Source organism: Arachis stenosperma, chromosome 6 (genome assembly GCF_014773155.1).
Source record: "Arachis stenosperma cultivar V10309 chromosome 6, arast.V10309.gnm1.PFL2, whole genome shotgun sequence".
Classification (NCBI taxonomy): domain Eukaryota; kingdom Viridiplantae; phylum Streptophyta; class Magnoliopsida; order Fabales; family Fabaceae; genus Arachis; species Arachis stenosperma.
The window spans coordinates 79,698,517-79,714,500 of NC_080382.1; the positions used below are offsets into that span (position 1 = coordinate 79,698,517).

The 15,984-nt window shown below is 38.8% G+C and overlaps 1 non-coding gene across 1 annotated transcript; it reads right to left on the reverse strand.

The window, feature by feature from the left end:
* Positions 1–14,150: 14,150 nt before the first annotated feature.
* LOC130938270 (small nucleolar RNA R71) lies at positions 14,151–14,258 on the reverse strand. Its single transcript, XR_009069442.1, has one exon. It is a non-coding gene; the product is annotated as a small nucleolar RNA R71 (small nucleolar RNA).
* Positions 14,259–15,984: the final 1,726 nt, after the last annotated feature.

The following is a 15,984-nucleotide window of genomic DNA, read 5'->3' on the forward strand; positions in this document are numbered from 1 at the left end:
TAGTCTGTATTTTCGGGCCTGAAACAGGGTCAAAAGCAGCCCAAAAATTGCCCCAGCATTTTCTGTAAATTACAGCACGTGATGCTCTGTCACGCGTACGCGTTAGCCACGTGTACGCATCGCTGAACTTTTCACTGGCCACGCGTAGGTGTCATCCACGCGTTCGTGTCACTTGGACATTGGCTCAGTGGTGCACGAAATTGCAATCACACTTTTGCAATCCTGCACAACTAACCAGCAAGTGCACTGGGTCGTCCAAGTAATACCTTACGTGAGTAAGGGTCGATCCCACGGAGATTGTCGGCTTGAAGCAAGCTATGGTTATCTTGTAACTCTTAGTCAGGATTTCAATAATTATCAGGGTTGATTGTAAAAAGCAAAAGAACATGAAATGAGTACTTATTTTGCAGTAATGGGGAACAGGTTGAGGTTTTGGAGATGCTCTGTCTTCTGAACCTCTGCTTTCCTACTGTCTTCTTCTTCAAACACGCAAGGCTCCTTCCATGGCAAGCTGTATGTAGGGTTTTACTGTTGTCAATGGCTACCTCCCATCCTCTCAGTGAAAATGTTCAACGCGCTCTGTCACAGCACGGCTAATCATCTGTCGGTTCTCAATCGGGTTGGAATAAAATCTAGTGATTCTTTTGCGTCTGTCACTAACGCCCAGCCCTCAGGAGTTTGAAGCTCGTCACAGTTATTCAATCCTTGAATCCTACTCAGAATACCACAGACAAGGTTTAGACCTTCCGGATTCTCTTGAATGCCGCCATCAATTCTAGCTTATACCACGAAGATTTCGATTAAAGAATCCAAGAGATATCTACTCAACCTAAGGTAGAACGGAGGTGGTTGTTAGGCACACGTTCATAGTTGAGAATGATGATGAGTGTCACGGATCATCACATTCATCAGGTTTAAGAACAAGTGATATCTTAGAATGGAAGCAAGCATGATTGAATGAAAAACAGTAATAATTGCATTAATCCATCAAGACACAGCAGAGCTCCTCACTCCCAACCATGGGGTTTAGAGACTTATGCTGTAGAAGATACAATGAGAAATGTGTAAAGTGTCACGAGGTAGAGATACAATATCAAAAGGTCCTATTAATAGTGAACTAGTAACCTAGGGTATACAAAAATGAGTAAATGACATAAAAATCCACTTCCGGGGTCCACTTGGTGTGTGCTTGGGCTGAGCATTGAAGCTTTCATGTGTAGAGAGTTTTTCTGGAGTTAAACGCCAGCTTTTATGCTAGTTTGGGCGTTTAACTCCAATTTTTGTGCCAGTTCCGGCGTTAAACGCCGAGAATTTTGAAGCTGATTTGCAACGCCGGTTTGGGCCATCAAATCTCGGGCAAAGTATGGACTATTATACATTTCTGGAAAGCTCAAGATGTCTACTTTCCAACGCTGTTGAGAACGCGCCAATTGGGCTTCTGTAGCTACAAAAAATCTATTTCGAGTGCAGGGAGGTCAGAATCCAATAGCATCTGCAGTTCTTTTCAGTCTCTGAATCAGATTTTTGCTCAGGACCCTCAATTTCAGCAAGAAAATACCTGAAATCACAGAAAAACACACAAACTCATAGTAAAGTCCAGAAAAGTGAATTTTAACTAAAAACTAATAAAAATATAATAAAAACTAACTAAGATATACTAAAAACATACTAAAAACAATGCCAAAAAGCGTATAAATTATCCGCTCATCACTCAGTCACGCGTACGCATCGTCTACGTGTGTGCGTCGCTACTAGATTCTCAAAACTTCAATTTCTTGTGTTCCTTCCACTTTTGCATACTTCTTTTCCATCCTCTAAGCCATTCCTGCCCTATAAACCCTGAAAACACTTAGCAAACATATTACGGTATCGAATGGTAATAAGAGAGAATTAAATTAGCAAATTTAAGGCCAAAGAAGCATGTTTTCAATCATAGCACAAAATTAGGACGGAAAATGTAAAACATGCGAATTATATGCATAAGTATGAGAATAATGAATAAAATCCACTCAATTCAATACAAAATAAACCATAAAATAGTGGTTTATCAAGGGACTTACTTGTTGCCCCATTTAGACACTTTTCCATTCCCCACTTGGTGGCTAGCCTGAAAGGAGAGAAAAGGAAAGAACATTAAGCCCACAACAAAGATATCAAAGCAAATGGAACATAGGCGGGGGCTAATACCAAATAAGAGTAGGGTTCTCAACTACATGGTAGCTACAACATGTAAGTGAGAGAGGAATATAAGCAAAGGGCATATCAACAAACACATGATGCAAGAGTAAAGTTTAAGCATAAGTAAATCACATGAAGAGAACACCCAGAAGCATCAAGTTCAAATAGGAAAAAGTGGGTCATGAAAGACAATATGAGTCCATATCAATGCACAAAGGATACAAGAGTAAAAAAAAATTAAGCATTGACCTAAAAATTTTATCACCCAATCAATATCAAACAAGTTAAGAAGCACCAAGGATCCAAGAAATATTCAACAGTTGAGTAAGAACATTCAACACCAATGAAAGAAATAGGAAATTTGGAAAAGAAAATAAAAACAAGCTACAAAATAAAGTTAAAATGCAATGAATGAAAGTATGCAAATGTGATGAACAAAAAAAAATGAAAGATGAGAAAAATAAGAAGTGAAAATTTAAAAAGAGGGAGAAGGAGAAGTGGAGAAAAATGATTGAAAAAAATGTTGAGAGAAGTGAAAAGAAGAGAGATAAAAGAAATGAGAGAAGGAAAGAAAATATAGGAAGAAAGGAGAGAGAAGAAAGAAGAAAGAAGAAAAAGGAGAGAAGAAAGGAAAAGAAAACAGGGCAAAAACAGGGCGCGAAGGCGACGCACGCGCATGAGCCACGCATGCGCGCGCAAAGCAGGAAGGGCAAGTGACGCGTGAGCGTCCCCCACGCGTACGCGTGAGATGCAAAAAAGAGAGTGGACACATATGTGTTAGTCACGCGTACGCGTGGGCATAAATCGTGCTCTTTGCACAAAAGGCACACAACTCCAGCACAACTCTCTGGTTTTTGTACCAGGAGTTCCAACATCAGCATACGACGCGTGCGTGTCGTCCACGCTCACACGTGGAGCGCACTTTTTTTTAAAGAAGCCTAAAAACAGAATTAAACACTCTCCTAACCTGTAAACACTCTAAACTAACCAAAATTCAAATCTAACTAAAAATATTTAAGTTTTTGAAAATTTTTTTCAAAGACAGTGCAAACAAAAATTGTACTTCAAGCAAGATACAATTAGAAAATAACTATTCTAATCAAAACATGAATCTAATAAGCAACCTAGCAATCAAAGCAATATGTACAAGAGTATAGAAAATAAGAAAAACTACTTACAATAGCAACTCAATTCCTTCATTATATATATATATATATACAAGAGAATGGAAAAGAGTTTACCATGGTGGGGTGTCTCCTACCTGGCACTTTTATTTATTGTCCTTAAGTTGGACTTATAGAGAGGCTCCTTGTCAAGGTGGCTTGTGCTTGTATTCTTCCTTGAACTTCCATCAATGCTTGGACTTCCAATAAGCTCCAAAATTCAAAATCAATAGCACCAAACTTTGATGAAGTTCCACACATGCTAAGGACTCCCAAAGTTGATCTTCACATATTCCCGGATCCCAAATCTTGTTTCTACACCCATCTTCAAGTTGATCAAGACAATTCTATTTGGGTGGCAAGTGATCTGAATTCTCAAATAAACATCAAAGCATCTTCCTAGACCCATTCAATTGAGAACTATACCAACCATTACACTTAGACTTTGAGTTTCTAACCATAAGAAACCTTGGTTGGTATTTCTACCCATTAACCAATTCTCTCTTGCTCTTAACTCCACAAAGGGCTCTAAGTTGTCCATCCGTCTCAAGCAAACCATATTCGAGTGGGAAAGTAAAGCTTAGGGATAATAGTTTTACCCACTTGAATGTTGTATTGGATGGTGACTTAGGAAGGGATGTCTCCAATGGTCTTGCAAGTTCCACTCCCTTGTGCTCTTCTTTGATTACCTCAACCTCTTGGCAAACTTCTTCAATTCCAATTTCTTGTTCACTAACTTCTTTTATACATTCCTCATTGTTCAAGTCATGTGTTGGAGGTTGTGGTCTAGCCTCCTCAACATCAATTTCACAACACAATGAGGAAGGTTCAACAATCTGAAATAGCACATTAGTTGGTGTGGAATTATCTTCAACGGTATGACTTGTCGCTTGCTCAACCTCTTCCAATCTTTCATCATCCACAATATGCCTAGGAGGTTGCACATTATCCTCCTCAACATCGTCTTCATGCTCATTGGAAGAAGGTTGAACAACTTCCACAAAATCAATCAATAACATCACTTGGTATGGAAGTGTTCTCAAGTTTAAATTTCTCCTCTTGTTCAACTTCACCTAGGTCTTCAACCACTTCTTCTTCTTTTTCAACGATCTCTTCCTCCTCCACTTGTTGCAAGACATACCCCATCTCCTTGTCCTTATGTTGGGATTCTAAAATCTCCTTCATGCTAAATTCTTCGGTTGATTTCTCACATTCATCCGTGGAGATGCTTTGTCTACGGTATGAATCCCATGAGTTCAAGTTGGCTTTAATTTTGGCAAGGTTAGCCTCGATAGCTTCGTTCATCCTTTGGGCTTCCTCTTGCTCCTTTTGACAGATAATTGCTTGAAGCTGATCATTGCTTTCTTGAAACAATCCCTTGGCTCTTGTTCCATTTGACTAACATAAGTAGGATCATGTTGCTCTTGGACCAATGGATATGGATATTCTTCCATGGAGGATTGTGGTGAAAAGAGGAATTCATTATGTGGTTGAAAGTTCTTATACATGGGAGGTGATTCATCTTGATAATGACATAGAGGTGGTGGTTCTTGAGGGTATTGGTGGTGGAATTAGGGTGGTTCTATGTATGGTGTGTATGGCTCATATGGTTGTTGGTATGGTGGATATGGTTTGGGATCATATAGAGGTGTTTGGTGGTATGAGGCTTGTGAGTATGGTGCTTGAGGGTTATATTAAGGAGAGGGCTCATAGGGATATGGTGGTTGTGGTTGATAACCACAAGGAGGTCCACCATAACTATTGGATTGGTATGTATCATGGTATGGTTCTTGCTCATAATACATTTGGGGAGGTTGTTGCCAGAAAGTTGATCAATTCCTTGAGGCTCTTCCCATCTTTGATTGTTCCATTCTTGATACATATTGTCATTGTGATTCCCATTCCCTACAACATAGTTGTAACCATACTGATAGCCAAAAGGGTGAGAATTCATAGTGGCAAATAAAAACAAAAGCTAACGAAAGTAAACAACAAAGTCCTAAATCGAACAAAAACTAACAAACAAGCAAAAGACAAACATATTCTCAATATTCACATATTTCACAATAGCCAATAATATAACAACATGGCAATTCTCCGGCAACGGCGCCAAAAACTTGATATGAGAATTATTGTTGGTCTAGAATTTCTCAATAAAAAAAGAATTTCTTTATTGTAAGCATAGTTCCAAACCAACTAATAATTCTCCATCAAAGTTTAATAAACTAAAGTATTTAAACCTCGGATCGTCTCACAAGGAATTGCAATGAAGTGCTCTATTTATTGGCTATGAAGAAACAAGGGGGTTTTGATTTGGCAATTGACAAAAAAAGTAAATAACAAGAAAGTAAATGACAATTAACTAATAAAGGAAAGGAAAAGAACTCTTGGCTAAGGCATAGAAATTAAGATCACCATCCTTGTCTATAAACCATATATTGACAATTGTGAGGGATCAACCCATCAAGTCTACTTCTATGCTTGAAGTAAGTCAAATAGGCTTGATCAACATCAAACCATAAGTCCCAACCTAGCTACTAATGGACTTAGTAGTAGGCTAGTGTTAATGGGTATCAATTGTTGGTTTGGAACTATACTATCAACGAGAATATTTTGTGAAAATTCTTAACCGACATTAATCCTACATCAAGTTTTTGGCGCCGTTGCCAGGGAATTGCAATGATGTTATATTATTGGTTATCGTATATATGTTAATATTGTGAATAGCTTGATTTTTTGTTTGTTTGCTAGTTTTTGCTACATGTAGGATTTGATTTTCTTTGTTTCTTGTTAGTTTTTGTTTTTATTTTCTCTTGCTACTATGAATTCTCACCACTTTGCTATGACTTTGGTTTTAATTATGTTGTGGGAAATAGAAATTTCAATGAGGATATGCATCAAGGATGGGACAATCAAAGGTGGGAGGAGCCTCAAGTATACAGACAACCTTCATGGCAACAACCTCCACCAATGTACTATGAGCAAGAGCCATTCCATGATGCATACCAATCTAATGCCTATGGTGGACCTCCTTGTGGTTATCAACCACAACCATCACCATATGCCTGTGAACCCCCTCCTCAATATAGCCCTCAACTATCATACTCACAAGCCTCATACCACCAAACACCTCCATATGATCCTAATCCTTATCCACTGTACTAATAACTAAATGAGCCATATGAACCATACATAGAATCAACCCGATTCCAATATAATTACTTCCAAGAATCGCCTTCATAGAAAGAAAAGAAAAAGAAAAAAAAAAGAAAGAAAAAAGGGGACAAAATACCTCAAAGTAAGATTCAATAACAATCAATGCATATGTGTAGTGACCAAAGGAGAATGCATGAGTATGTGAAAAAGTGAGGAATGGGTAGTTAGGTTAGCACTTAATTGTATAGGTTGTATATAGGTTAGGTGGAATGCTTAGGTTAATCAAAGATTCAATTTCTAGTCCACTTAGCCATATATATAACCCTACCTTGACCCTAGTCCCATTACAACCTAAAAAAAGACCTCATGATATATGCATGCATGCATAGAATAATTGTTGATTGTTAGAGGAAGAACAAATTTTGAAAAGCATGAAATAGAGGAGAATTGAGTGATCAACCCTATACACCAAGCGAATAGAGTGTAAACACTTTCGGTGAGGGTTCGAGGCTGAATTCCTTATTCCCGGCTCTCGCGAGCGTTCTTCATGCAAGTTATGCGCACATCACTTTGATGATTGGAATTAGTAGAGTCCATATATTGTTTATCAGTTTGCCCTACGTGCTCATGTATGTTCTTGGAAGATTGATTTACTTTTGACCAAGTTGATAGTAACATTCATTTTGGTTGCATTCATATAGGTAGAGTGCATCTCATAAATCCCATTATCTTGTGATTCTTTGGTCTTTGGCTTTCTTTTAGAATGAGGACATGCTTTGTTTAAGTGTGGAAAGGTTGATAAACCCCGTTTTTAGGGTTTATCTTGTATGAATTTTGAGGGTTTTATCGATGTTCTTTCACACTTATTCATATAAAATGCATGGTTTGTGTTTCCTTCCCGATTTTGTTTCATGGATGAAAACATGCCTCTTTTACACTAATTGTGTTATATTTGAATCCTCTTCTATTACCATTCGATGCCGTGATCTGTTTATTAAGTGATTTCAAAGTTTATAGGGCAAGGATAGCCTAAAAGAGAGGAAGGAAGCATGCATAAATAGAAGGAGCATGGAAATTGGAGCTTTGGAGCTTAAGCAGCGATACGTACGCGTACGCGTACGCGTGGATGCGCTCTACTGGGATCGGTGCGAAGAAGCCAAAGCTAGAAGCCGGTGCATTCGCATGGCTGAGCCAGAACCTCATGGACGCGCACTCATGCTGTACGCGTATGCGTCGGTGCTCGCATGTGATTTTTAAGTGAAAACGTGCTTGGCGATTTCACAGAGGCTGTGGGGGCCCAATCTGAACCAACCTTGGTGATAAACCCCGTTTTTAAGGTTTATCTTATGTTGAATTTAGAGTATTTTGATAACCTTTTCTCACATTTAGCCAATGAATTAGCATGATTTCGTAATCTCTCCCGTATTTGAGCTTGAATGTAAAAACATGCTTTTTAAGCCTTTAATTTGGTAATTTTATTTCATCCTTGATTCCATAAGATGCCTTGATGTGTTTGCTAGTAATCTCAGGTTAAAATAGGCTAGGTATGGATCAAAGAAGCAAGGAAGGAAGCATGCAAGTGGAGAGAAGCATAAAAAGCCAAAGAATTGATCTTGGCCAAGGACGCGCACGTGCACATTGCGAATTTGGCCAGGGACGTGTACGTGTACCGTGCGCATCCACGCCGATGGCCGCACGTGACTTTTAAATAGAAAACGTGCCCAACGATTTCTGGGAAGCTGTGGGGCCCAGTCACAACCAATTTTGGCGCCAAAGTGCTTTAAAGGACCAAGGATTGAAGGGGGAAGGTATCAATCTACCATTCTAGAATCTCTTTAGTTCATTCATTCACATTATGGTTAGTTTAGAAGTAGTTTCTAGAGAGAGAAGCTCTCACTTTTCTCTAGAATTAGGATTAGGTTTAGGTTAATCTCTCCTCTTAGATTTAGGTTTAATTCATGCTTTGATTCACTCTTCCTTTATAAAAGGAAGAAGAGAGGAGTAAGAATTGATAAAGGAAAAGTGAATCAAAGCATGAATTAAACCTAAATCTAAGAGGAGAGATTTACCTAAACCTAATCCTAATTCTAGAGAAACATAAGAGTTTCTCTCTCTAGAAACATAAACTCCAAAAACTAGCTAAAAATTCTCTAATGTGTGAATATGCTTTTCTCCCATAAATTCTTGGGTCTTTTCCATGAAGAATCAAGTTGGATTTTGGCCTGGATCTCCTCAGAATTTGCCAGCCACGATTTCATTAAAGATGTCATGTGCCGAGCGTCATGGGTGCGCGTCATCTGAGTTTTGCAAGCCATGCGTGCGCGTCGGCCACGCGTGCGCGTCGATGGGATTTTTGCTCAGCCACGCGAATGCGCCAACTTTTGTGCGCCAATCCTAGGACCATGCTCCCACGTGTGCGCGTCGCAGCCAATTCTCCAAAGCTCCATTCTTCATGTTCCTTCTACTTGTGCATGCTTTCTTTCTCTTTTCTAGGCCATTCTTACCCTGTAAACTCCGAAATCACTTAACAAACATATCATGGCATTGAATGGTAATAGAAAAGGATTAAAATATAGCATATTTAAGGTCAAAGAAGCATGTTTTCAACCATGAAGCAAAATTGGGAAGGAGACACAAAACTATGCATTTTATATAAATAAGTGTGAAAGAATGTTGATAAAACCCCCCAAATTCTACACAAGATAAACCCTCAAATTGGGGTTTATCAAACCTCCCCACACTTAAACCAAGCATGTCCTCATGCTAAAAGAAATTAAAAGACCAAAGAATCATAGGAGAGTGAGGTTTATGCAATGCAATTTACCTACATGAATGTAACTAATGCGAATGTTTCTATCTACTTGGTCAAAAGTGAATCAACTTCCAAGAACATGTATGAGCACATAGGACTAATATGGCAAGATAATTCATGAACTCTACTAAATCAAACATCAAAGTGGAGTGTACATAACTTGCATGAAGAAAGCTCATGAAAGCTAGGAACAAGGAGTTGAGCATCAAACCCTCACCGCAAGTGCATCCGCTCTAGTCGCTCAAGTGTATAGGGTTGATTCACTCAATCCTCTTCTAATCATGCTTTTCATGATTTATTTTTCCTGTAACAATCAACAATTATTCAATGGGGCTAGGGTAAAGGTAGAGATGCATATGGTCAAGTGAGCTTGAAATTTCAATCTTTGATTAACCTAAGCTCTCACCAAACACATATAACAACCTATACAATTTTAATACAATACCTAGCTACCCATGATTTTCACTTATTCACATACTCATGCATTCTCTTTAATTCACATTCCATATGCATTGTTATTTTTACTTTGCTTTGGGACATTTTTGTCTCCTTTTTATTGCATTTTTTCTATATATATTCTTTTCTTCTCTTTCTATATATATATATATATATTCATTTTATTTTTCTTTTGATATATATTTTTCTTTATTCAATATTTTTTTTCTTTTTGTAATAAAGTATATACAAGAGTATCAATGCATATGGTTTAAACATAATTAATACATGAGTTTGTACCCAATTCCCAAGATCTTTAATGAAAATAGCAACATATACTTTTTCCTCAACCAATGTCCCAAGTTTCCCATACCCACATGATATACACCCTCACTAGCCTAAGCTAATCAAAGATCCAAATTAAGGGACATTTATTGTTTTTCACTTCGGGGTAGTGAAGTGCTAAAATTAAGAACAAAAGGGATTAAATAGGCTCAAAATTGGCTAACAATGGTTGATGAAAGCTAGGCTATTTGGGTAAGTGAGCTAAATAAAATGATGGTGATGAGCGGATAATTTGTATGCTTTTTGGCATTGTTTTTAGTATGTTTTTAGTATGATCTAGTTAGTTTTTAGTATATTTTTATTAGTTTTTAATTAAAATTCACTTTTCTGGACTTCACTATGAGTTTGTGTGTTTTTCTGTGATTTCAGGTATTTTCTGGCTGAAATTGAGGGACCTGAGCAAAAATCTGATCCAGAGACTCAAAAGGACTGCAGATGCTGTTGGATTCTGACCTCCCTGCACTCGAAGTGGATTTTCTGGAGCTACAGAAGCCCAATTGGCGCGCTCTCAACGGCGTTGGAAAGTAGACATCCTGGGCTTTCCAGCAATATATAATAGTCCATACTTTGCTCAAGATTTAATGGCCTAAACCGGCGTTCAAAGTCACCTCAAGAAATTCCAGCGTTAAACGCCGGAACTGGCACCTAATTGGGAGTTAAACGCCCAAACTGGCACTAAAGCTGGCGTTTAACTCCAAGGAGAGTCTCTACACGAAAAAGCTTCATTGCTCAGCCCAAGCACACACCAAGTGGGCCCGGAAGTGGATTTTTATGTCATTTACTCATCTATGTACTAGTTTTCTATAAGTAGGACCTTTTACTATTGTATTTAGAGAGACTTTTGGTAGCTATCTTTGTTTTATGCTATCTTAGACCTTTGGAGGCTGGCCATTCGGCCATGCCTAGACCTTGTTCTTATGTATTTTCAACGGTGGAGTTTCTACACACCATAGATTAAGGTGTGGAGCTCTGCTGTACCTCGAGTATTAATGCAATTACTATTGTTCTTCCATTCAATTCCGCTTGTTCTTTATCCAAGATATCACTTGTTCTTCAACATGATGAAGGTGATGATTGACGCCCATCACCATTCTCACTCATGAACAAGGTGACTGACAACCATTCTTGTTCTACAAGCATCTGAGGCTTAGTGAATATCTCTTGGATTCCTGATTGCACGATGCATGGTTGATCGCCTGACAACCGAGTGCTCGCCTGACAAACGAGCCAACCATTCCGTGAGATCAGAGTCTTCGTGGTATAGGCAAGAACTGATGGCAGCATTCAAGAGAATCTGGAAGGTCTAACCTTGTCTGTGGTATTCTGAGTAGGATTCAATGACTGAATGACTGTGACGTGCTTCAAACCTGTAACCTACTGGGCGTTAGTGACAGACGCAAAAGAGGGATTCTATTCCGGTAGGGGAGGGAACCAAACCGGTGATTGGCAGTACTGTGACAGAGTGCGTGCATTAGCTTTCACTGCGCGGATGGGAGGTAGCTGCTGACAACAGTGAAACCCTACACGAGCTTGCCATGGAAAGGAGTAAGAAGGATTGGATGAAGGCAGTAGGAAAGCAGAGAGACGGAAGGGAAGGCATCTTCATACACTTGTCTGAAGCTCTTACACCAATGATATGCATAAGTATCACTATCTTTATCTTTATGTTATTTTCGTTCATCATCATATACAATTGAGTTTGCCTGACTAAGATTTACAAGATGACCATAGCTTGCTTCAATGCTAACAATCTCCGTGGGATCGACCCTTACTCACGTAAGGTATTACTTGGACGACCCAGTGCACTTGCTGGTTAGTTGTGTGAAGTTGTAGTGATCACAATTTCGCGCACCAAGTTTTTGGCGCCGTTGCCGGGGATTGTTCAAGTTTTGAGCAAGCTTTTGGTAACAATGCCTGGGATTGTTCTAGTTTGGACAACTGACGGTTCATCTTGTTGCTTAGATTAGGTATTTATTTTTTTCGAAATTCTTGAAGATGAATTCTAGAGTTTCATGATGATTTGTTGAAATCTGGCTGGCTGAGAAGCCATGTCTAATCTGATTGGACCGAGGTTTCAACTTATCACCACAAGAGCTTGTTGATTTTCATCAATTTTGCTTTTGGAGCAGTGATCTGCTAAGGCTTGGCTGACCTTTGGTCATGTCTAGTGTTTTGGACCGAAGCTTTCCTTGAAAGCTTGGCTGGCTGTGAAGCCATGTCTAATTCCTGGACCGGAGTCTTAGACTAGCATTGCACTGATTCCTGGAATTCTCATTAAGAATTTTGATACCTTTTTCCACTTAATTTTCGAAAAACACAAAAAAAATTACAAAATCATAAAAACCAAAAATATTTGATGTTTCTTGCTTAAGTCTAGTGTCTCATCTTAAGTTTGGTGTCAATTACATGCATTCATTCATGTGTCTTAAGGATCTTCAAGTAATTCTTGATGATTTCTTACTCTGATCTTTGAATTCTTTTGGCTTGAGTATTTATGTGTCTCATATAGTGTCAGTAGTACACAAACTGCTAAGTTTGGTGTCTTGCATGCATTGTTATTTGATTCTTGTTGCATTTTGATTATTAAAAATCCAAAAATATTTTTAATTTGTGTCTTTTCAAGTCAATAATACAAAGAATTGAAGATTCAGAACATACTGCAGAGGAATTGTACAGAAAAAGCTGAGCATTCAAAAATGCCCAGTGAAGAAGGCAGACTGGCGTTTAAACGCCAGCCAGGGTACCTGGTTGGGCGTTTAACGCCCAAAAAGGTAGCATTTTGGGCGTTAAACGCCAGAATGTATACCATTCTGGGCGTTTAACGCCAGGATGGTGCTAGGGGAAGATTTTGTTTTCAAATCAATTTTTTTTCAAGTTTTCAAAGTTTTTCAAAACCAAATCTTTTTCAAATCATATCTTTTCAATCAAATGTTTTCAAAATCAATTTCTTTCCTTTTTCAAAGATACTTACTAACAATTAATGACTTGATTGAACATTTTTTGCCTTTTCTATTAAGGAAGGTTTTATGTTTGAATCATATCTTTTCTTGTTAGGCAAGTTATCAATTGTTTTCAAATCATATCTTTTAAAATTGTTTTCAAATCATATCTTCTCAATCACATCTTTTTAAAACCATAACTTTTCAATCAAATCTTCTTAACCTAATCCTTTTTTTAAAATAGTTTTCAATCAAATCTTTTTAATTTCTAATTTCAAAATCTTTTTCAAAAATCACTCTAATCTTTCCCCACTTTCAATTTTCGAAAATTATCAATCAAATTTTCAAAATGTTTTCAAAATCTTTTAATTGAATTTTCGAAAATTCTCTTCCCTCCTTCCCACATCCTTCTATTTATGGAGTACTACTCCTTCTAAATGCACAATTCGAACCTTATCTAATAAAGTTCGAATTCTTCTTCTCCTTCTTCTTACTATTTCTCTTTTCCTCTGACACTTCAAGGAATCTCTATACTGTGACATAGAGGATTCCACATTTTCTTTTTCTCTCCTCTTTCATATGAGCAGGAGCAGAGACAAAGGCATTCTTGTTGAAGCTGATCCTGAACCTGAAAGGACCTTGAAGAGAAAGCTAAAAGAAGCTAAAGCACAACTCTCTTTAGAGGACCTGACCGAATTCTTCAAGGAAGAAGAACACATGGCAGCCGAAAACAACAACAATGCCAACAATGCAAGGAAGGTGCTGGGTGACTTCACTGCACCTACTCCTGATTTTTATGGGAGAAGCATCTCTATCCCTGCCATTGGAGCAAACAACTTTGAGCTTAAGCCTCAATTAGTTTCTCTAATGCAACAGAATTGCAAGTTCCATGGACTTCCAATGGAAGATCCTCATCAGTTCTTAGCTGAATTCTTGCAAATCTGTGACACAGTCAAGACTAATGGGGTTAACCCTGAGGTCTACAGACTGATGCTATTCCCTTTTGCTGTAAGAGACAGAGCTAGAATATGGTTGGATTCTCAACCTAAAGAAAGCCTGGACTCTTGGGAAAAGCTAGTCAATGCCTTCTTGGCAAAGTTCTTTCCACCACAAAGATGGAGTAAGCTTAGAGTGGAAGTCCAAACCTTCAGACAGAAGGATGGAGAATCCCTCTATGAAGCTTGGGAAAGATACAAACAATTAATCAGAAGATGTCCTTCAGACATGCTTTCTGAATGGAGCATCATAGGTATTTTCTATGATGGTCTCTCTGAACTATCCAAGATGTCTTTGGATAGCTCTGCTGGAGGATCTCTTCATCTGAAGAAGACGCCTGCAGAAGCTCAAGAATTGATTGAAATGGTTGCAAATAACCAATTCATGTACACTTCTGAAAGGAATCCTGTGAACAATGGGACTAGTCAGAAGAAAGGAGTTCTTGAGATTGACACTCTGAATGCCATATTGGCTCAGAACAAGATATTGACTCAACAAGTCAATTTGATTTCTCAAAGTCTGTCTGGAATGCAAAATGCACCAAACAGTACTAAGGATGCTTCATCTGAGGAAGAAGCTTATGATCCTGAGAACCCTTCAATGGAAAAGGTGAATTACCTAGGAGAACCCTATGGAAACACCTATAATTCTTCATGGAGAAATCACCCAAATTTCTCATGGAAGAATCAAGAGAGACCTCAACAAGGTTTCAATGACAATAATGGTGGAAGAAATAGGCTTGGCAATAACAAGCCTTTTCCATCATCTTCTCAGCAACAGACAGAGAGTTCTAAGCCGAATACCTCTGACTTAGCAACAATGGTCTCTGATCTAATCAAAACCACTCAAAGTTTCATGAATGAAACAAGGTCCTCCATCAGAAATTTGGAGGGACAAGTGGGACAGCTGAGCAAGAAAATTACTGAACTCCCTCCTAGTACTCTTCCAAGTAATACAGAAGAAAATCCAAAAGGAGAGTGCAAAGCCATAAACATGGCCGAATATGGAGAGGAAAGAGAGGAGGAGGACGCCACTGAGGAAGACCTCAGTGGGCGTGTACCAATCTCCTCTGAGTTCCTCAATGAGGAACCATGGGAATCTGAGGCGCAAAATGAGACCATAGAGATTCCATTGGACTTACTTCTGCCATTCATGAGCTCTGATGAGTATTCTTCCTCTGAAGAGGATGAGTATGTCACTGAAGAGCAAGTTGCTAAATACCTTGGAGCAATCATGAAGCTAAATGACAAGTTATTTGGAAATGAGACTTGGGAGGAAGAACCACCTTTGCTCACCAAAGAACTGGATGACTTGTCTAGGCAGAAACTGCCTCTAAAAAGGCAAGATCCTGGGAAGTTTTCTATACCTTGTACCATAGGCACCATGACCTTCAAAAAGGCCTTGTGTGACTTAGGGTCAAGTGTAAACCTCATGCCCCTCTCTGTAATGGAGAAATTAGGGATCTTTGAGGTGCAAGCTACAAGAATCTCATTAGAGATGGCAGACAATTCAAGAAAACAAGCTCATGGACTTGTAGAGAATGTTTTGGTGAAGATTGAAGACCATTACATCCCTACTGATTTCATAGTCCTAGAGACTGGGAAGTGCATGGATGAATCCATCATCCTTGGCAGACCCTTCCTAGCCACAGCAAAGGCTGTGATTGATGTTGATAGAGGAGAGTTGATCATTCAAGTGAATGAAGAATCCTTGGTGTTTAAGGCCCAAGGACATCCCTCTATCATCATGGAGAGGAAGCATGAAGAGCTTCTCTCAAAACAGAGCCAAGCAGAGCCCCCACAGTCAAACTCTAAGTTTGGTGTTGGGAGGCCACAACTAAACTCTAAGTTTGGTGTTGAACCCCCACATTCAAACTCTAAGTTTGGTGTTGGGAGGTTCCAACACGGTTCTGAGTATTTCTGAGGCTCCATGAGAGTCCTCTGTCAAGCTAATGACATTA